This window comes from Aedes albopictus, chromosome 1, assembly GCF_035046485.1.
Source record: "Aedes albopictus strain Foshan chromosome 1, AalbF5, whole genome shotgun sequence".
Taxonomy (NCBI): domain Eukaryota; kingdom Metazoa; phylum Arthropoda; class Insecta; order Diptera; family Culicidae; genus Aedes; species Aedes albopictus.
The window spans coordinates 196,038,839-196,061,586 of record NC_085136.1 but is presented as its reverse complement, the minus strand read 5'-3'; the positions used below and the strand labels follow the sequence as shown (position 1 = coordinate 196,061,586).

The following is a 22,748-nucleotide window of genomic DNA, read 5'->3' as shown; positions in this document are numbered from 1 at the left end:
AAAATAGAGCAATAACAATATAAGTATATCCGATATTCATACAATCTGTTATTGACATGATAGTAATAAGACGTGAAAATATAAAAATAAATATTAAAAATAGGCACGAACATTTAATAAAGGCGTAACTGCTTTTAAAACAAGTCCGTCTTCGATATCTGTGGAACGTATTTCATCGCTTCCACGTACTACCGAAAAGAGGAGGAATTTCCATGTCTGGTAGTGTCTCTGAATAACGTGGGAAATATAAAATACTCTCTAAAATAAAAGCTCTCATTTTTGAGTAGCGCCCATGCCGCACAGGGACTGTGTTGGAAACACACATTTTTTTAAATTGCTCGCACGCTCATATTTTTGCAAAATATCAATATTTTTCGGTATTTGAAGGTGGTTTATAAACCCAGTGAGGTTGCCATGTCGAAATTATTGCAAAATTCATGCTCATATGAGCGTACGAACAATTTTAAAAAAAATGTGTGTTTCGAACACAGTCATGTGCGGCATGGATGTTTACTAAAAATGTGCAGGCCGAACACATTTTTGAGCGTAGCCGTTTTTGCGTGTACGATCTACAACTTTGAATGAAGCTGATATATCGAAAAGCATTTAAGTCCTTTTGAAATGTTGGTGCCGAAATATGTTGCGGAAACGTAAATGAATGGAACGAAGTACCGTAAAACGGGGTATCTTTGATAATGCGGGTAACTTTGGTAGTGCGACAGGCATTGTATAGTTTATCTTATAACTATGATTTCTTCAACCAGTTAAGAAAAAAGCAAACGCAGATCAATTCAATGTGTATGAAAGTTCATCTTAGACATATTTTCGTTAAAACCTAGTTTATAAACAACTTTTTGGACAACAAATAAAAATTGTTGATATTTTTGTAATTTGTCAACCCCTTCAAACAATCTGCTATACGACTTCGTTACAACTATTTTTTTAATGAATGGAATCTTGTTCTCGATAGATTTATCATAGTAGATTCCAAATCTGGCCTTGAATCGCTTAACGAAGTGTGTTTTTATGAAATGGTAGCAATTTAATAAATTGGGACATAAATCTCCATACATCGATAAACGCCTAAAAGTATGCAATGCCCTTATAATTTCATGTGGATAAAACTGTGTTGTTCAAAATTTGTTAATAAAACATTAAAAAACTACACAAAAACAGAAAACTCTCCATGAATAGCATGTAAACATGTTGAGGAACCGTTAAATATATATTTTTACAAAGATAATGATTTTTGATAGCTAAATCTACTATGTTTTTCACTAAGTACTCTACAAACTCATTCTTATACATATGTAAAATTCACTTAAAAATCAATGGTTTGGTATTAAAATTATATCTGATATATTCCACAAGGCTTCTCTAGTCATGTTCATACTCCTAAGATTTCAATCTGTGATTATTTTTCAGTTTTGATGTGTTTTTCAGGGTATTATCAAAGTTACCCCAAAATTAAAATCTGATTCTCGCTCGTATGGAAAACTAAAAATCACCCTAAACATTTTAGATTGTCGAATCTTTCAATTGCAATTGATAACTGATACCCCAGTACTTGTTTTAAAAATATAAAATTCGGGGAAATATTGTTACATGGAGAACTATTAAGAAAATTAGCTGAAAACCTATCAAAGTTACCCCGTTTTACGGTACTTTCATTCTGTTTCAGAATTTTGATTTGAAAGTAAACTATATTTTAAAAATAATATTAGGTAGGGGAAAATCGGGGCATAATGGACACCTGGGGTGAAATGGACTTTCTTGTTTTTGCCGAAATTGTTGACTTTCAAGTAAAACTTTCAATGCATAAATGTAAAGGAACAAGTCATTTTTCTATTTAAAAAAAAGCAGCGGCAAATAAGGTATTACAAGTGTTTGATTGTGTCCGCCGTAAACACAAGTAAATTGTAACTATATCTACACGTATACGCAGATTGCAATGGAGCAATGGATGAGGTATTTTATTTTTGATCAGAATTTACTGATAAAAGCAATTTAAATACACTAGTTTACAAAATAAAACGAAAGTCGTGAACTTCTGTCAACGACCAAAATTTTTGAAGCGCAATTTAGCGCTGATTTCGAAATCGATCTTCAAAAAAATTGAAGTAGACCAGTTTTTGAGTTTTAGCTCAATATCGAGTTTTACAACTTTTCAAAATATGTAATTTACTAAAATTCAAATATATTGCGTTTTGTTCAATCAATTTTAAATCTTTTTCCATAAATTAAAAGCTGAATACAATACCATTCGACCATCTGAATACAAGTTTTGCGTCAGATTGATGAATTTTAAGATATTGGCGAATTTTAGGGTTAATCTCCTTAAATTTTAGCAAAATTCCCAAATTTTTTTTGAAGAAAAGTATTTTTTTCAATAAGAAAAACCCTATTTAAAAATTCTTTCTCGACGTTCACTTGACATATCATGTGTAGGCGAGTTACAGTAAAAATTCCAGCTCAATCGGAGCATTGATTACGGAGAATGGGATTTTTGAAGTGAGCGACTTTGCTTAAAAATAGAACAAAAATCGATTTGAAATCATCACCCTTGTATGGAAAGTCGAAAAAATTTCGGCTCTACTGAATTTTTTTTCCTTCACGTTTTTGAACTCAGGGCATGATTCTACACCAAAAATGATCATCAGCTTACCGAGTTCAAAAATGCTGTAAACTAGTGATCAGGGACGTACAATTTCGTTTCAATGATACACTTTCATGCAACATTTGAAGGAGTCACTTCAAGTGTTTCATACATTTTTCTAATGACTCGGTCGTTAAAAAAAACTTTTCCACTCATCGTAGCACTCGGTAGTCTCCCACCCGGTCGCATTGCTTGTGCTTCACCCGTCAGAGCATTAGTGTCTCACTGGTGCGCGCTAGTCTCTCAATGGTTACGGGCCCCGGTTAATTGGATTTTAGTGGTCGAATTTGATATCCTCTTTCATAAAACATAATTATCATTCTATTGGCGTGCACCACTATTTAAAAATGTGGTTTAAATAGTGTTTTTAGCATGTTGAAGTATTTCAATGACTCATAAATGAAACGAAAATCCAAGTGTATCATTCCATGTTTCATACACACTTGTTTCTGTAGCAGCAACGAACGAGTGTGTTGCTGGGTGAGAGATGAAGCATCACAGCAGTCCGTTCGCATGGGAAACGATTTGCTACAGTCGTCGTACGTCATGTTTTCCTTTCGAAATTGCACGACCCTGCTAGTGATATTGTAGTCGTTTCGGGGCGTAATGAACACTGGAAATTACGAATGGATGTACGCGCATTGCATACTGTTAGGCGTTTTAGAGAGTTTTGAAAAAAGCACTCCGATTATTTTATCCTAAAATTTATTCAACTAACTTTGATGTTATGCAAACTTGTCTAAGATGGGGTATTATTCTGTGGTATTGATCTTCGTAGGCAAATTACTGAACTGGTCGATGTAATCAAAGAATTGGCACAAAATATGAAGGGGTGTCCATTATGCCCCGATCGGTGTCCATTTCGCCCCGTACCTTTCCTGCCAGCCCTAAGAAACACACGTTTTACAATTCATTATTTCTTCACAATAAAGACATTCTACCTGTTGTAATTGATTGAAATACGTAGGAAACAAGCTAAAGTTGTAAGCCAACTGATAATATGTTAAGTTTTTCTATGTTATATAGGCCTAACGTATTCATTTGCTTAGGGTGTCCATTATGCCCCAAATCCCCCTACATGCGAACTTTGATAACGACAAAAGGTTGAATGCCTATTTCGGAAGGAGGAATTTTCATTAAGTAAATCTTTTACAATTAATCATTAGATCGTGTTGGTTTATATAAACTCCAATATCGAGCTAAAACGGTAAAACAGTAAAGCATTCGTAAGAATCCGCTTCGCGAATCAAACGTAGCGTAGAACTCCCACGAGATCTGACACCGATTAGTTACTACAACAGAAGCCATTCACCATCTATCTTTTATTGGTGCAATCCGCTCCATGTACCTGAGTTAAACAAACGAACACATCAAGGTGTCCAATGTCCAAAGCAAAAAAAAAAAAAAAACAAGCGCGTTGGGAGATGGTGTCAAGGATTCCCTATACTGACGGTTCATCTGCCTTCACTAATTAACTCGATTGAATGTGGTCAAAGATGCAGCACTTTCTAGTGTGTCGCAAAGCATCCAACTTATTGGGCAAGCGACACATCATGGGCAAACTGTCCAATGTTTTGGAAGTAAATTCCCTTACCGTAAAAAAACAAGAATACAGATTGTGTTATAACATACGCAGTGCCTAAAATACTTGGTTTACCCTATTCCAAGCCGTGTTGGCAGTGAGCAAACAACGAGTGGGAGCTATCTAATCGAATTAATTTAATGCCACCTGTATCTCACTGACTGGTGGTGGTTCAACTAAAAGCACAGCCGATTGCATCTTTCTTCCCACTTACAACATGGTTTGTCCGTTGCCATTGCCAGTCACAATCTTGTACCTACATCAGGCTAAAAAGCTGAACGCAATTTGCGCCAGACGTAGGAGAGTCTTTGGCTGTGCAAAATTTAAGCGCGATCGTTGGGTCTTCGCTTTGCACATTGAAATGAATATATTTTAGGAATTTTGAATGGGGAAACAAACTATTTTTAACATTTTTTTTATAATTTGCTCTAATTTGTTTGAATAATGCAACCGATAATGTAAAAGCATATGAGTAACTCTCGTTGAGACCGGCTAACTATAGTTAGACAAGGTCTTAATAGCTATTTAGACCTTGTCTTTAAATCACGACCTAATATTCTGAAAGTCCTCCCCAAAAAATAAGGAAAATGCATTTGGTTACTCACATTGATGGACCTCTCGTTAGTTAGAGCCACAACCATTTTTGCGGACACCTCGATTTTGGCCAATTTTTGGCTCATTCAAACCGTTATAACTCAAAAGTTTCTCCACAAACCACTTCAAAACGAAGGAGAACGAAAAGAGGAAATTTAGAGGTACTTTTTGCAGTGATATAAAGTTGAGTCGTGATTTCGGCCGCCATCTTGAATTTATATAACTTTTTTCACCATGTAGGCATCCACCGATTTTCAAAATTGCACCAATTGAAAGGTGGGACATTTATACACAATATATTTGAGATAAACGTTTTTACTACCGTCAGTGGGGGTGTCATTGGGCCATAACTGCATAGTCCATCCCTTTGTATGTCGTTAATACATACTTTAGCTCTAATACTTTAGCACTAAAACAACAACAACAATACTTTAGCTCTAAATCAATGTTGAATTCGGTAGACACGTTCATTTATATATTGTTTGGGATTGTTTAAAGTATAAATGCTTCAACTTCAATTTTGACAATAATATAGAACAATTAAAATTGGCCCAATTTCACCCCTTCGAGGGGGTGACATTGGGCCAAACACTAAAATTCAATCCAAATAGTTCAATGTGAGAAAATATCGCTTGCAAATCAAAACTAGTGAATATATAGCTGCTTGCGCACAACGTATCAGTGCCTAGTCACTTTAAAATAACATCACAGACAAACGAACGTGAAAGTTTGACCACTGTTGAGCGCGCCACGAAACTTCATGCTACGATCTCCTATTCCGATCCCGACTACGCCTCTGAAAGATAAACCGGCGGCCGGCGATATGATCACGGCAAACAAATCTGCAAACAAAGGCATTTGCAAAGAAAAGATCGCTTCCACCAACAAGAAGCAAAGTGTTTATTAGTTCATGAAGTTGGTGAACGTGCATCGGAACCTAGGGAATAATTAGGCTGTAAACGACCAAATAGTTGCGCGGATAGTTGGAGAAAGGTCATTAGAAGTAAGAACTAAATCAATATTGTTATTTAATGGAATGTGTAACCCGAATTTTATGTTCATTTGATAGGAATTTTATAATACTATTCAATCTGGAATAAATTATCGAATTGGACAAACTCTTTATCCTTCATCGCGCAACAACCACATTCATTGTAAACGATCGTTGATCAATTACAATACATCCGCTATCCCCTGGATATAACTCCAACTAGCATTCTCAAAAAACAAAAGAAATATTTCCTCATCATCTACCTATAAACTGATATGCATGCATTTTTAATTTAGCATGAATCTTACATTTATTTCTAAAACAATCGCCGTTTTATGCCTAAAATAATGAGAATACTCGCAGTTGTTTTAATTCACATTTGTAGGGTTCTCGTACTGACTGCATTGCTTTTATATGGCCCAAAGTCACCCCCAAAATGAGTTATTTGCCCTACAGCTCGAATTAATAAGTTATGCAAAATAGCATACAAAACCAAGAAAACTTATATTACTTCTCAAAACAACTACCCAATATATCTAGAGAACAGCAGTTCATTACATGTCCGATGTTCAGCTGTTTTCTACTGGGCATTTTAAAACAACGATTTTGTACAGTACGCTTAACCATGGTATTCACATCACGTTTTCTTAATGCAAAACTAACAAAATGTGACATTTTCCTACAGCGGATGATCAACGCAAGTTATATTTACCATATGGTATCAGCTTTTTGATAATCATTCAATAAATGTTAGTATTTTGAGCGAAACATCTTTCTTGATTTTTGGCCCAAAGTTACCTCCCAGGCCCAATGTCACCCCGACTGGCGGTATCAGAAGTTATCTGCACATTTCACACATTCCACTAGATCACATTTCAACAATTTTATCATGTAACAAAATGGCAATAATAACCTCGCTGCTTGGATAAGCAATATTTACGGTCCAAAACTACTTTGTAAAATTTCTTACGTATACAATTAGCAAGTAAATTGATAGTTATTTATGTAACGAGTTGCAAAAAGTTGATTTTTTCAGCACGAGTCGTACATTTATTCAACGAGGCTTGCCAAGTTTGATAAATAGGGTATATGTACCATTCCTTGGCCTAATTTGCAAGCTGCCTTGACAATTTTGACCATAACTCATGAATTAATAGCACTAGAAATAATATGTTGACGTTATTGCACACTCCAGGCAATGCATGTTTTATCAATTGGAAGTAAACTAACGTTAATATTTAAGAATTTACTTAATTAAGTTGAAAAGATTCGATGCGATGGTATGCAACGTTGGTCTATGGTACAAAAATTGGCCTATTAGTGGATACAACGTTGGCCTATTGCTTTCCATGCACTAGAACCACTTATAATCTTATTTTTTAATATTTCTGCTGAAGTATTATCTCTGTTTGTTCACCAATCTTGCTTTTACATTACATTTTCGGAGCCAAATTTTCAAAAAACTATAAATAAATCACTTAAACTAAAGTTCTTTCTTAATTTAGTAACGAAAACAACGCAACCCTATTATTGTGTTATATTTTTACAGTCACCGCACACAAAATCTGCCTTCCTGTTCGTTCTTTCTGGTTCTTACGCAAGCAATGTTGTTGACGCCACTTTATCGGTGTTGTTAACGTCACTTTACTGATGGGCCAAGATTTGGGTACATAGTGAAAAAAATGTCCTCAATATTCGGCCCACATTCAGTTTGTAAAATAGTTATTATTCGTTGAAAACAAATATACAAGTTCAAAACAGCATCTTTGACCGTCACATCAAATGTTCAGTTATTGAAAAGTCGATTTGAAATGTGCCAGAGTCATGCCATTTATGATCATGTGTATAGACTACTCACTTAGCCGAAGAATCATGGCGTCTACAAAAGCTAAACAAAGTGACATTTTCATTCATTTTTAATGCTCCAAAGTGCTTAAATTTAAGCGAAATGTTACAGTTGTTTGGCGCTTAGCCTTTCCGATATCCAGTTATGCGTGTTTATTTGAGATTTTGGTTTATGTTGAGATAGGCCGAACGAGGGGACTAGGCCAACGAAGCATCCCGATACCCTACGAAGAGTTTTGCAACGAGTTCTATACAAATTTTTATGCAATGATTTTTTCATTATACAACTCATTTGAAAATATATATAAATATATAATATATAATATAATATATAATATAATATATATATATATATATATATATATATATATATATATATATATATATATATATATATATATATATATATATATATATATATATATATATATATATATATATATATATATATAAATACGAAGAGTTTTGCAACGAGTTCCATACAAAATTTTATGCAATGATTTTTTCATTATACAACTCATTTGAGTTGCATAATATTCATAATGCAACCCAAATGAGCTGCATTATGAACATTATGCAACTATTTTTCATTATGCAACTCATTTCAGTTGCATAATGAACCAGTTCGGAAAAATTGGCCATTATGATACCAAAATAAGTTATGTAAAATAGAAATTATGATACTGTATTGCATAAAATACATATAAATTGAAATTAAAAAAAAAACCCAGATTAATCCACCTAGTGGTGATAGTGCCTTTCTCGTCGAATATGCACTCAAAATTTTTCCGTCGCCATAACCCGAAGACCCGAAGTGTTCCTGAATCCTGAGAATTCTCTAGAACGGAATAAACCTCATTTTCTTCTTTTGTCACAGTGCTCGTTGACTCTTCAGTTAAGGGGGGGGGGGGGGGGGGTTGCAGTTGAGAAATAGTACATGTATTTGATGAAAAAATACTCAAACAATTAAGCAAAACCGCTTAACTCGTCGGGTTTGATTAGAAATCTTCCGAAAGACTATAATTTCATCTTAACATTAAAAAAATATTGGTTTATTCAATTGTGCCCTTCCTCCAAAGGTTAAATTCCGACCAAAATTTCCAAGGGGGGACCCCTTTTGACTTGAGAGAAAATCGAAACTTGTGTCAGCCTTATTCAGAAATGCAAGAATTTTATCAAATCCATAATCGAATTTGGAAACTTATTGATGGCTCATAATCCGACGCTATGTTAAACGTATAGGCAGAGCTGAAAAATATCAAACCTCTCAGTTGACTGCTTGACCAGCTTCACTCACGGAGAAAAAACACTGTAGTTTGAAACAACAAACATGTTTGTTGAATGATGATCTAATAAAATAGCTAGCTAGCACTGGATGCCGATCATTATCGGCGATTTTTTTTCTGCACATTTTAGCCGATATTTTATTATCATTGATTATAAGATTCATGTAAAATTTGACAAAAAAAAGTGCAAGCAAGCGAAATTTCCCATACCCATTCAAATTTCAACCGTGTTACAGAGCGCGAGGGCTTAATCAGTTGCATCAAAATTGTTCTCAGTAATTTTAGACGCAAAAGGGGATTGGTGCTATAAAATTTGAATTGTATGTAAAAACATTGATCCATCCTACTGTATAATGACGTCTCAGGAATCTAAAATGGTGTGATTTGACAAGATCGCTTAAATGTTTATCAAGATTTTGTTCTTTTACGCATATTAATTGCTTGCATCGATTTTGTTCATCTTAGTAATTTCAGCGATGCATCCAATCCTGATTCTGCAACACTGCCGGTTATGTTAGATGTGGTCAGAGTTTATTTTCTTGCTGCCCGTTTAGCTGGTTATCGAACATTTTTGATGATTAGATGTTTCGCATGCACGGGTTTGGTTCACTTTTTTAATTGGCATGTTCATCTGGTTATCGAAAAAGCCGCTCTTTGATGTGTAACATGCCTGGGTTTGGTCCACTTTTTTAATTGGCCACTTCCGGCAGGACATCCGGAACCGGTTCCGGAACACAACCGGTCCAGATACGGTCTGATACTATTTTCCTGCTTACCGTTCATCTGGTTATCGAAAAAGCCGCTCTTTAATGTGTCACATGCCGGGGTTTGGTTCACTTTTTTTTATTGGCCACTTCCGGCGGGACACCTGGAACCGGTTTCGGAACACAACCGGTTCATATACGGTCTGATACTATTTTCCTGCTTACCGTTCATCTGGTTATCGAAAAAGCCGCTCTTTGATGTGTCACATGCCTGGGTTTGGTCCACTTTTTTAATTGGCCACTTCCGGCAGGACATCCGGAACCGGTTTCGGAACACAACCGGTCCAAATACGGTCTGATACTATTTTCCTGCTTACCGTTCATCTGGTTATCGAAAAAGCCGCTCTTTAATGTGTCGCATGCTAGGGTTTGGTTCACTTTTTTTATTGGCCACTTCCGGCAGGACATCCGGAACCGGTTCCGGGACACTACCGGTTCAAACATGGTCTGGAACTATATTCCTGCTTACCATTCATATGATTATCGAAAATGCCGCTATTTGACGTATCTCATGCATAGGTTATGTTCACTTTCTTATTTGGCCTCTTCCGACGGGACACCCGGAACCGGTTCCGGAACACTACCGGTTCAGATATAGTCTGAAACTATTTTCCTGCTTCCCGTTCATCAGAAAATCAAAAATGCCGTGGTTTGATGGGTCGCATGCATGGGTTTGTTGCATTTTCATATCTGGCCCCTTCCTGGGGTACTGGTCCGGAACACCTAAATGGCCATAACTCCGGAACGGCTGGACCGATCTGAACCATTTTCAATAGGAAACAATGGGACAATGTACCCCGTCGAATGAACCATCGGTCGTTGAAATCGGTTCATATTTACTATCTAAAAATGAGGTGACCTTTTTGTACACATACACACACACACATACATACATACACACACACACACATACATACACACAGACATCATCTCAACTCGTCGAGCTGAGTCGATTGGTATATAACACTTGACCCCTCCGGGGGCTCTATCAACTTTTCGTTTTTGGAGTGAACATATAGCCTTTCGGTACACCTTGGTGTACGAGAAAGGCAAAAAGTTAAATTTCATATAAACTTTAATGCTATGCACAAATCGTAGGCACAGTTAATTTGAAACTTTATTTTTTTGTCATTTTTCAATACAACGGATAACCCAGTGTAGTATTTTTTCCAACGGAGTGGGAAAATACTACTATGCTCTACTAGACAGTGCATATATGGAAGTTAGCACAATTTTCAGACTAACACTAATGTTGTCTTTGTTTTGCCTATGAAATATATATTTTTTTATCAAAAACAGACTTCAATCAAAACCTACCAATACACCTCAATATGCAATGGGTTTCTTACCTGAAAAAAAGAAGAAAATAAAAACAGATTAGTTTTTGATGATTCTGTCTACGTGATGTATGCAGAAAGTATATAATGAAAATAGCGGTAGTACCGTAAACCGGGGTCAAATTGATCAGCGGGGTGAAATTGATCACTCGGGTACTACATTGTAATTCCATACTTGGAACTCTTAAACGTCGTAATGATCTTAAACTTTTTTAATCATCTGATTCGTAGATGTCTAGAGATAAGTGTAGACTTTTCATTTTTTAGAAAAAAGTTAGTTTTGCCTTATTTTTTCAAGGAATTTGCAATGTATTTCTCATTTAGCTGAAATCATTGCTAATAGGACTTCCCGTGAATTCTCTATTTTAACATTTTTGTGGAGCCTTGGTTGGGATGTTAAGCAGCTAATCAGAACATGATATTGTTATAAAAAGTTCATTTTATGAAGAAATAGTCATTTATTGTAATAGAAATCACCTATTTCAAATGAAATTGCCTACCTTTAGGCGTTTAAGGGGGAAAATTCGAAATTTAATTTTGCATTTAAAGTATTTAATTCACTAGTTGTAAGATTTTAAACGCGTTATTCGGTTTTAGAAGAGCAAAATTAAGCGGTGAAGGAAATTTACCTTTCCAACCGATGCTTAATTGTATACTGATCAATTTCGCCCCAAAGTAGCATTTCCAATATTTTGATATTTGAAGTTATTTAACTTAAAGATTAAATTTGTAGAACAAAATTCTGTCACATGGTTCCATGGAGATCCACTGGGTACTGGTTTTACAGAAATTCTTTTGGCAATATTTGAACAGGCACTGATGTTATCCGCAAAAGTTGTTTTTAAGTGATCAATTTGACCCCGGATTACGGTATTAATATTAGCTTATTCGTTGCAAACATTATGGCCCAGTTTGCTTCATTCAAAATGGATGGTTTGTCCAGAAAAAGCGGGTATTTGAAGGGAAAACAAAGTTTATTTATTATTTTGCATGATCACGATCCAGACAATCCGTCATTTCGTTTCACAAATCTTTCCCTATCTCATCTTCTCGAATAGCAACAGATGTCCTCATGGCGTTGAGTGAATTGTTACTTATTCGTTCGCGCATTTCCAACATTTCAATCCGATGATCCAGTGCATTCAAGTGGAAGCTCACAGTCGCACGCGAAGTACTGAATGCCGTACGCAGAGCAACGATGTCCTCATGGTAGCTGTCATTGACATTGTTGGCTGTTTCCAATTCGAGCTTGATGGCATTCATACGTATTCCTCGGGCACTCTGGATTGCATTGGCTCAGAAAGACCATTCCTTACCGTGGGCATCAAGTTCCTCTGTCAAATCCAGCAAAGCCTGTGTGCTAGCCGCGCCAGAACAGTCTCGTTCAATCGGTTCGATGAGTGCTTCCTTCACCGTGTTCTATATCGCCCGATTACTCACGCTAAGTGAGTACATGTGGAGGTAAAGGGTTATGTCCTTATCTCTTCAATTCTGCAATAAGTTATGCTTGTTGTCCTGTATGTTTTCTACTTTATAATACCGTCGTCTTGATTGAAACAGGGCAAAGTTGTTAAAATCTGGTTGGTTTTACTTTGCAACACCACTGTGGAGTATAAAACGTCTGCGTTTGCTGCAAAACATATTTCACGGTGGAGATGGTCACTAGTTAAATTCCTTGGTCAAAAATTCCTCTCTGATGTTACTCCCAACGAGCGATGTAAGCTCCAGACGTCTGTCCCTTGAACTCCCGTTTGTACACCAAAAGGCATGCATACGTACAAATCATACTCTCCGAACAGTTCGACCCATTTGCACTGCTGTTATTTCCTCCTGTTTGTTTTGCAGAACCTTCTTCCGGGTCATCTCCATGCAATCCTTTCCAGTTGTCGCCGGAAAAAATTCCTTCGTCGAACTCGAAGATTTTCACAGGAACTTGTTCCACCGTACGTGTGATTGAATCGGCATCATCAGAGCGGAGAGTCGTACCGGAACGGAAATTCGCAAGCAGGTACTCTGTGCATGTCTCCGAGAGATACTCTTCCTCCATGCCCTTCATATCAACATCGTCGGTGATTTTTGGGGAACTGCACCCTTCTGCTCCTTCAGACATATTTAAAAATTGAAAAAAATCAAATTTTTACTAGTAAAACACGTAATGAACATGCAATACTAAAGATTACCGTGAATATTTGTTGATGCGTCGTTGGGTGGAATTTGGTGGCCGTACATCGGATAAGGAAATGGTGAAATCGTCAGGATTGTTATGGACAAGATACAAGAAGGAGACTTCGTGATGGCTGATCGTGGTTTTCTCATAGAGGACTTGCTATGTCCACTTAACGCATCCGTTGCATATCCAACCTTCAAGAAGAAAAATAGTCAACTGGAACCACTTGATACCGTCCACTCCAGAGAACTTTCTACATTGAGGATACACGTGGAACGTCTTATGGGCTCATTGCGCCAAATGTTTTTAATTTTGACCGATATAATTCCAATTACTATGTTAACATTGGATCAACGATTCTTCAGAAATTGACCAGATTTTATTGATTTGTGCTGCTTTTGTTAATTTATGTCCAATAATTGCTCGTTCAGTTTGAGTTTTTAGATTTCCTAATATCCAAGCCACTAAACACACCACGTGTTGTTATCACTTAAAGTTCTTTTGTTTTGTTTATCTTAATTTTAACATATAATACTGCTGATTATACTTATCTGTAAATGTCCTGTTTATTAATTCTGGAAATAGAATGTTCTCAAAAAAACATAAAGCCTTGATCTCAAAAACCAAACTTGATTTGGCGACCATACATAGAAATATCCGAATCTTACATTACAAACGTAAACCTGCATTAAAGCATGAAAGTAGTATTTGTGTTTAGTTTTCAGTATGACTTGACCATCCTCGTTTCGTGCGATAAAAGAATCCTTTAACTGCAACAATGTTTCAATCATATCGTCTCGATTTCTAGCTGAAAATGGACATTTCACTATCACACCATGGCAATCACAGAGAAAAATCGAGTCCAAGAACGGAAGCTCGCTATCAATCACAAACCCTGATTTTTTCTTCTGCAGATTTGTATGCAAATGCTTCACTGAATGATACAATTGATCTACTGCTTTGTTCTTGTTTTTTTACCATATCTGGTAGCGGCTGTTGAAAATGCTTATTCACTTGGATAACAGATTATCTCTATCAAAGACACAGAAGGGCTTTCTAACCGTGTGCTACAGACGCCTTTCAAATTGGAAGCTGTGATACGTCCACTCCTAAACATATGCCACCAATTTGATTCAGATTGACTGGTTGTAAGGGTGTCAATCTGTTTCAGCATAGCCGAGTCCTTTGGGAGATTTCGGATAAAATCAGACGCACGTTCCTTGATTTCGGCCTCCTTGTCTGTACACTGCAAATTTTATTTGCTGGTATTCAGCAAACTTTGCTAATTTTTTTGTGCTGATTACATTTAGCAATACGAACATACTGAGTACCGTAATCCGGGGTAACATTGATCAGTATTTTCGATCTTTCTTGAATAATTCTCTTGTTAAAGCAAACGTTACATGTTTTATATTTTCAAAACAAGTACTGGCCCTCTGAGTATGTGTTAAGCTACTCGAAAAACTATTGTAAAACTTTAAAACATTTGTAAATAGGTTTTTTAATCTAATTTTTGATTTTGTTGATTTGGGGTAACATTGATCATGTCAGTGATCAATCTTCATTTGTGTTGAAAATACCCTTACTTACTAAATTCGGGGTCGCTGATTTCGAATATGTTGTCCAAATTCTCACAAACTCTGTACTTTTTACGTTATTTCAGGATTCAAATTCTCTAAACCACGAATAACGCCTAAAAATAGGCAATGGCTTAAGGAATTGATAGCTGACTTTTAATAAATCGTATATTTTACTGAAAAAGAGCATTTTCATAAAAGTTTTGGTTATCAAACCCAACTCTAGGATATCATATTGAAGTGATACAGTGATTTCAAACCTGATATTGTATCTAGTATTCACGCCAAGCATGAATGTTTGACAATGTATCTCATTGCGTTATGAAACACAGTTATGGAAAAACCGGTTTATTTCAATGTTTATGAAATTCAATTTTTATGAATTGCATGTCATTTAATACCTAAATGATAACAGATTACGATATGCCATTCGATAGCAGAAACTGATTCAATATAAAATGCTTGTTTGAACATTTCGTGAGGTGGGTCAAGCCGATCAATGTTACCCCGCTGATCAATGATACCCCGGATTACGGTATCAGCAAATATTTTTCAACTTGCTGAACCATCCAGCAATTTTGACATTTGATCAGCAACGTTGTGCTGAAACTCAGCAAAAATGTTGCTTAAGTTCAACAAGTTATTTTGCTGAATTTTTTATGCTGGAAGCATTCCAAAAAATTTGGTGTATTGAACGGGTCATGCAGCAGTTGCAATGTTTCTAACAGATCACGGCAGCGGGAAGTGTTTCTGGTGGATGTTGATGTATTGTTCGCAAAGAATTTTTGTGTGGATCTGCCTGCCGAAGTCGATGTCTCGCACTTTGTTGTAAAGATTGTTGTATTTAAAGATTATCTTCTCGATGATTGAGGTTGGAATTCCTTGCAGCGCAAAAAGCGTTGCTCCGATGTGACTGCAAGCTTCCAATATCCCGATGGTGCAGTTGCAATGGACGGCGAGTATCTTTCCTGGTTCATTGATCAAAATCCACGGGGTAAGTGGTTTTTCATTGAGTGAAAATGAATGCCGAGCAACTCCGTGCACTTCGAAAATATCATGTATCCTTTTCCCCGAAACACTTTTCTCCCAACCGTTCTTGTAATATAAGATCGCATCCATTCCTTTTGCACAGTTCTTAGATTCTCCAGTGAATGGATTAGCACAGACAAACAGACGTAACACTTCGAACATTTTTTGAGTCAAATCATAGTCACGGAAACATATTCGCCCAATGCTAAAAGGACTGTGTTTGGCCGACCACCAACTAGGTGGCGGTAGTGAGCAAACGTCAAACTCGAACAAAAGCGATGCGAGCGCCATGTTTGGACAGTTGACCAACTATCAAATTTTTGAAAGATTGTTAAATCGGTGTACGATGGGAATTATCAGAGTGTTACGTCTGTTTGTCTGTGGGATTAGCATCGACAACAAGAAACTGATAGATGCAGGCAAATATGATCGTCAAAGGCACTTCCTGTGGCATTGTTTTAACGGGTTTACACCGTAACACATGCCGATTTTCTCCCGGTGCCTTTCAGCTGCAGCTTCACAATCTTTGAAATAGATCATTAAAAAATCTTTTTTTACTGTAATATTGATAAATATTTCAAAAAGCAGTTATTTACATACCATTTTAAAAACGACAAAATTTTTTGTTTTGGTTTTATTTTTCACGAAGAGGTGACAGCAAAAGATATTATTGTTCTGGCGTCACAACATGCCAGGTACATATCTGTCAAAGCTGAATGTGGATGTCTCGAAATCACTACACCGATTATGCTGATCATCGACGACAATCAGCGCGATTTGGATTGGGATCCCTAGTGTCTCTCATTTGCCTCTCAATGTTTCTATCCCAACATTTGGTTACATCCTAACATACTTTTTCGCACAAACTAAATAAACTATATTTTTTCATTAAAAGTTGTTAAACAATCAAATAAAAAAATCCATAATTAATACTCGGTTCGGATTACTTGCAGCATCAATTTTAGTATTGAAAAATCAAAAGATTTTGTCACTTAGTATGGAGATTGAAATATTCTATTTCAGACGCTTTCACATGTTAGCCTTCTATCGCCTGCAGCTGATCGTGTAAACAAATCGTTTGACAGACGTGGTCCCGGGATGTTGCGGACAGCGACGAGAGCGACCTTTTTTGTAGATGTAGTTGTGAAACTGCGAGGAAAATATTTGCACTCTTACCCCGGACGTTAGTATTTATCATTATTTACCCGTTTTACCCAATTCGATTGGGTAATATTTGCATATGCAATCTGAATAGCCTTTCAATCGGCGTGCACTTTTGTGTGAGGAAAAATTTGCGCTAGTGTTCGTGTGTTGAAATGTCACTTATCTCTATAATATCTTTTGTGACAGCGGTTTATTTATATTTTCAACCAGCAAAGAGCAGCAGAGTGGTGCAACATCTCACTAATACTCAAGCAAGCAGATACCTCTATTAGTACACGAAGCACATCCTGCTCCTAGTCAGCGGAAAACATCTTCGGCTAATCGATGCAAGAGACAGTGAAAGTCGTCATCAAATGGGCTGGCAACACGGGCTTCGACATTGGCCCCGAAAAAAGCTCAATACTTCCCATCTGATGCAACTCGACTGCACCCGCCAAAAACACCAATTACTGTGTACGAAAAAACGGACGCCTTCAGGAAGATTCGGTGCTCCTCCCGATTAAGGGCAGTTGTGCAAACCGTGTCAACTTGATCCGCAGCATATCCTCCAAACGGACGCGCAGTGACCACACACACCACGCAACGCCGGCTGTCATTTGTTGTGGCCTCTTCCAAGGAACCGAGATTACCAGCTGAGCATAGGACAACCTTGTGTAAGCACATGCTCAAATCTTCAACACCTTCGCACAGTCAGCTATCTCAAGGACTGAGGAAGACAGTCAGACTTGCTCCCTCGAAGAAAAGGCGAACTATATCCTTAGCCGCATTGCAGAAATGTACTACTGCAACCAAAGAATAAAAATAGAAATAATGCCCTCTCTTGTCTTTTTCTATGTAAACGTCAAGCGACAAGACAAGTGGCGCTCTCTAAGCATTTCAAGGTGCAAGCTCTATGTAACAGTTTTCGTGATTTGTCATGAGAGAAGGTGGTGTGCGTATGTTTTGGTATCCGCATACAATCAGTAACGCACACTACCGCATGAAGGTTGAACTTTCATCCGCAGACAGCGCTGCGGTAGTGTCCCCCCGAGCATCAGCGGAGTGGGCTTTCTTGATATTCTTATTCTTTGACTGCAACGCTCCGTTTTTCAGGTGGAACTGTGGCCATATTAATAGACATCACGACGTCTTGTGACGCCATGTCTGCCATTGCAAATCTGAACAACCGTCACCCGTACATACAGCAAATTCTGGCAGCCTTGCGTAAATTCGAGTATTCTATTGTATTGGCATTGTATTGCTATTGTATTTCAGGATACATCTTAAAGGCATTATCAAGCCACCCTGTAGAAGACTAAGATGAAGAAACGAAATCGGTAAAATGCTTAACTTAAAAACTTCCTTGCATGTTCTTAATTCTCACACAAATAATATTTGGTGGCTGTTCAATTCTCACCAAATATATTCGCAAAAAAAAACCTGAACCAAAGCCCCGAAAACTACACAACGCTGTCAACAACGAAAATCGTGTCAGTCAATGGTTGATCCCGCGGCGACTGGATTTCTCAATTGCCGAGCCGCAACCAAGCGTGGGTGGTGCCAGAAGGTGATGTAGTGCACGATTTCCGTCGATTGCTCTTGTCTTCCATTCGCCCAGCTCGGTCGACCAACCGCGTCAACACATAAACGGAGTGTCCCTCAATCGCCCGATACTTCAGTAAATATTTTGATAGAAATCTCCCAAACTTGAATGGTTGGGTTTTGATTTCGTTAATTAGGGTCAAGTGACACTTGACACAGAGTGAGTCATTGGTGCGGTTCCTCGCGTCGTCTCGCATTGAAATCTTTATTTTTGCGAAATCATCGTTCGCATTGTATGCGATTCGGATGGAAGCAAGCAAACAAGAGCTAAAAGCTCTCCATCACACTACAAACCCACCCGCCATATTTCTTCTAAATCTGCAATCGATTATCCACCCAGTGCCTAATCGTCCGTAAAATCAATGAACCAAATTGGGCACGAATCTTATTTGCATATTAATTAGGCGATTTGCCCGTGTGGTCGAGTAGAGCGCTGGATTGGTTGCCTGACGCATCAACTGGTCCAAATCAAATCGCACTTGGTCGGCACAACTGCTTGCTCAGCGTTCGAATCGTGTTCTCGTTCTCAGCACGTTCAGAGAATGCGTTGAAGGTTAACCACCACGTCGCAGCGGCTGCTATGGCGCTCCCAATTTGGAAGCATACAACTTTTTATTTTTGTTCTGCCAGTGCCGCCGCCGCCGCCTGGGTACGGCCGACCTGTGCGGGTTGCTTCTTGAGAACCTAGGTTGTTAGCTTTGAAGCCCTTTCGAACGCAACCACGCGTTCTGCGGCAGCGTTTAAGGTTTAGACATGTTGATCAAAACTACTGATAATGAAGTGCTTCATTTTGTTCTTGATCATGTAGAATAGACGCAAAGGTTGTTTTTTGTTTCATTTTTTGTGGAGCAGGAATTATAATACTGTCACAACGCATTATCTGAGAGTTCATCTACAACCCACGCAATCTTATTATTCACAAATTTATAAGTCTCAAACTGCCTCGCATTACATTTATACGTTTTTCGGACGACCTAAGTGTTGTATTTGTGAACTCAGAAAAATGGCTTTAAAACTAATTTTAAGAAAACTTATACATGTCAGTCCAGGGAGCTAGCTAGTGGTCGTTGATTCAATTGACCTTTCACTCTCATATGCTCGAGTCGGCGCATCGTCAGATGAACAGGTTGACAAAGTATAGTTACCCAATGACTGGCTGGTAACACCAGCCGGCGTTGTCGGTACTCTTTTGCGGTTGCCTTGAAGTACACCGCGCTGCTGTACAACGTGACAGTATTGCGCATGTTAACTAACCGAGGGCACTTGGCAATATATCAACGGGAACGGAATTCGTCACCGTGCCATCCGAAGGTGATGGTATTTACGGAGAAGACTCGCTAATTGGAGACTCTTGAAGAATGTTTACAACTTGTGATGAAATACGTATGAAAATACGCTCCTGTGTCAACGATTAATTTCATACATCTTGTCTGGACCTACTCTAGTTGTATGAAATAAATTAGTTATTTTTCAGCAAATGGGCTCATATAGCAGATGCGATACGCACGGGTATTAATAATGACCATGCTGAGGTTGGCAAGTACGATTCCCGGTCGGTCCAGGAACTTTTCGTAAAGGAAGTTTCCTTAATTTTCTTAGGTATAGAGTATAGATAGTAATCATAGATACGCGGACATCACTGAGTGAAATGTTTCAAGCATGTGAATAGTGTTTTCAAGAGTGCGACTGTTGAACATGATGTCATGCGCTCCATAGTTGTTGTTGGAATCGTGACGTCTGCTCATTTGGATACACATTTTGACAGTTCGTTTGGATACAACGGATTCGTCATCGCGGATCTATGTTTACTCTACTATCTATAGTATAGAGTATCTTTGTGCCTGCTATATGCTATACAGTCCAGATTCGCTGGTTGGGTCACGACTGCGCCCCGATTAGCGAATCGTGTTCGTTCGTTGGGGCAACTGACAACTGATCAAAATGCTCTAGACACACGCAAGTGACGAGAAATACGTCACGGAACACTCACATACTTGCGTAAACGTTCTGTATACAGGAGCTGTGATGCGACGGCGGTCAGACGTCAAACTCGTTTTGACATCTATTTTGACATTGACAGTGCTTTTTAGTTGGGTTTTGCCCCAACCAGTGAACATTCAACCATCGAGACAGCCCATCTAACGAGCTCTCAACGAACGAATCGTCACTGTATAAGGTACCCCGGAGCAAGTGGGACCTAAAATGCTAGTTTGGTTTTGCCAAGCCAAAAAATTCTGAACAAAAATATTTTTATAATTCCAATGGTTCTAAAAGAGATTGTTGGTACCGTAATCCGGGGTCAAATTGATCACTTTAAAACAACTTTTGCTGATAACATCATTGACAATTCAAATATTACCAAAAGAATTTCTGTGAAACCAGTACCCAGTGGATCTCCATGGAGCCATGTGAAAAAGTTTTGTTCAACACCTTTAAACTTTAAGTTAAATAACTCCAAAAACCAAAAAAAAATTGAAAATTCCACTATGGGGCGAAATTGATCATAATACGATTAAGCATCAGTTGGAAAGAAAATTTTCCTTCTCCGCTTAATTTTGGTCTTCTAAAACCCAATAACGTGTAAAATCTTACAACTAGTGAATTTATTACTTTAAGGACAAACGTCTTGAAATTCCGGTTCAACAGTGCATCAAAACTTCAGACGCACTAATTTTAAGAAGCAAGCTTCAAACAACAATGAATTTTGTTATTAATTGTAATAAGCTTGAAATAAGAAGCTCAGGTGCGCTGGTTTTGTTTACGAAGAGATTTGTGCCCTCAAAATCGTGAGTAGGTGCCAAAGTCGGCCATTGTGGTGGCCATATTGGGATTCTAACAAGTCTGTCCTTAAATGTAAAATTAAATTTTGAAATTTCCCCCTTAAACGCCTAAAGGTAGGCAATTTCATTTTAAATAAGTGATTCCTATCGCAATAAATGACTATTTCATCATAAAATGAACTTTTTTTTTAAGTATTTCATGTTCTGATAAGCTACATAACTTCCCAACCAAGGCTCCACAAAAATGTTAAAACAGAGAAATTACGGGAAGTCCTATTAGCAATCGATTGCTTAGTAGCATTGATTTCAGCTAAATGAGAAATGCATAGCAAATTCCTAAAAAAATAAGGCAAAACTATTTTTTTTTTCTAAAAATATAAAAGTCTACACTCATCTCTAGACATCTACGAACCAGATGACGTAAAAAGTTTAAGATACGACGTCTTGTGAGACCTTCGGCTTGACGATGTCCTCGGTAAGCATTGCTGCACAAGGACGTGCATGATGTAGTTCCTAAAGAGGACTGTTGGAGTACAGTAGAAGTAACCATAAACGACGCTGCCAATATCTCCGTTGGGTGAAACGGAGTTGGCGAAACTCGCCGGAGGTGACGGACCCTCATGTCTACTCATCGGCATTGATCTGTAAAGTGTGATGCGACGAGCTAAACTCAACTTCATCCTAAACATCTTAATCAGATACTTCTTCAAATTCTCCTCCCTGCGCTCGTTGTTCGAATAGATATGCATGCCGTCCACATAAACTGCTACTATCAGGATACTTGTACCTTCAATCTCGAAGTAGACACAGGTGTAGTGTTTAAACCGCTTCAATCCAATTCGCTTCAGCTCAGCATTTAGATTTAAATTTTAGAACTTGATGACCGGTTTGAGACCGTACAAAGCCTTCTTCAACTTACATACTCTGGTCGGTGCTTGCTGGTCCACAAAACCTTCTGATTGCTCCATATGTACTTCTCCAACTCTAGATCTCCCTGAAAGAACGCCGTCACGGTATCCACCAGCTGTTTCAAATTCATCCTGGACGCTAGGGACATGAGGTAACGAACGATGGCGTATCGGACTACAGGTGCGTAGGTCTCGTTGTAGTCTATCTCTGACTTGAGAAAAGCCTTTGATCACCAATCGGGATTTGAATCGCTCCACTAAGCCATCGGAATTGGTTTTCACCCTATATACCCACTTCGATCGCAAAACTTTTCGTCCGGCAGGTGACTTAGTCAGCTCCCACGTGCAATTCTTCTGCAGAGCGTCGTACTCCGATTGCATGGCCTCCTCCATCAGTCGCTTTTGTCACTGGGAATCGCCTCTTGAAGCGTACTCGACTCATCGAACACCGTCGCCATGGTAGTATGGATATTATTGCACTCTGGGT

General features: G+C 38.0%; 1 protein-coding gene and 1 pseudogene across 8 annotated transcripts in view; both read right to left on the bottom strand.

The window, feature by feature from the left end:
- The window catches only part of LOC109423237 (cadherin-99C-like), a 414,770-nt gene that overhangs the window by 65,859 nt on the left and 326,163 nt on the right, over window positions 1-22,748 (bottom strand). The gene's annotated exons all lie outside the window — the stretch shown is intronic.
- Window positions 11,228-17,775, bottom strand: LOC134285411 (uncharacterized; annotated as a pseudogene).